A 1,083-nucleotide genomic window follows, 5' to 3' on the forward strand; every position below is an offset into this window, starting at 1 on the left:
GATTATTAGCAATAAGAAATCAAGAAAAAAAATTTTCAAGGTGTCAGCCTCAAGGGGCATAAAACAAACTGCAAAATTCTAATTAAAGGTCGTGGGCTTATGTGTTAGATGTGAAATATCCCCTGACAAACGAATAACCAATTTGTGAATTGGGATTCAGGGGTTTTTGCAAGTTTGTCTCAGTAACGAGACACCTCTAAATTAGTGACTTCCTCAGTACCTAAGGCATATAGTTTATACATGCAGTAAATTTCACATCAAACTAAGATCAATTTTCTGGTTTATTTTCAATAATTGTGAAATAAATGGATAATTTTCAGTTAAGCCTTAATATTAGACATAAAGAACTAATAAGCTTTCAAACTGAAAGCAATGAAAAGCTTTCACTGGAAGCAGTGAAAACAGGAAGATACATAAACTGACCCATGCTTTCATGACAAGATGCGCTAGAAATTACTGTACAATCTGGCATGTGAAATTACAAATTCAACAATCCACCTAATGTTTACTGCCCTAAAAATATTTGAAAATTAGTGAAATCTTTGAATTGAGTTCAAAAATCTTCAGCTGACGTACAAAGCAAAAAATACTGAAATGTCTTAAAAACGAACAGGACAACCATAGCAAAAGAAAATTCCTCAATTCTCTTCTGTAAGAAAAGCACAGCTTATTCTGCATGACACATGTGTCTCAAAGCTGATTTCAGTTAAATCGGTATAGATGGCTTACATGTCAAATGGAAAAAAAAAACCTTTTATAAAAGTTTAAGAAAATGTCCATCCATTCTCCCCTTTTTGGGTAAAGCAACATATGCAAAACATTATAGTTGAAGACATTTCTGAATATAATCTAATTTTCTTGGTATTTTGTTCTGCAAGCATGCTACCAAGCATCCAGGCTCTTCCTTACATCTGACAAGCACTTTACATGCAGCATCGCAAAGTGAATTCCCATTTCTCCCACATTACTTTGACAATGTTTCTTAGAAATCTAAAGCTGGTCTCGCCTTTCTCTTAGCAGTATTTTGCACAAGATGCCTGGCTACGCCACTCAATGAACATACAATTAGCAACATTCTTTGTA

Source organism: Pygoscelis adeliae, unplaced genomic scaffold, assembly GCF_000699105.1.
Source record: "Pygoscelis adeliae isolate BGI_AS28 unplaced genomic scaffold, ASM69910v1 Scaffold62, whole genome shotgun sequence".
In the NCBI taxonomy this organism is placed as follows: Eukaryota; Metazoa; Chordata; class Aves; order Sphenisciformes; family Spheniscidae; genus Pygoscelis; species Pygoscelis adeliae.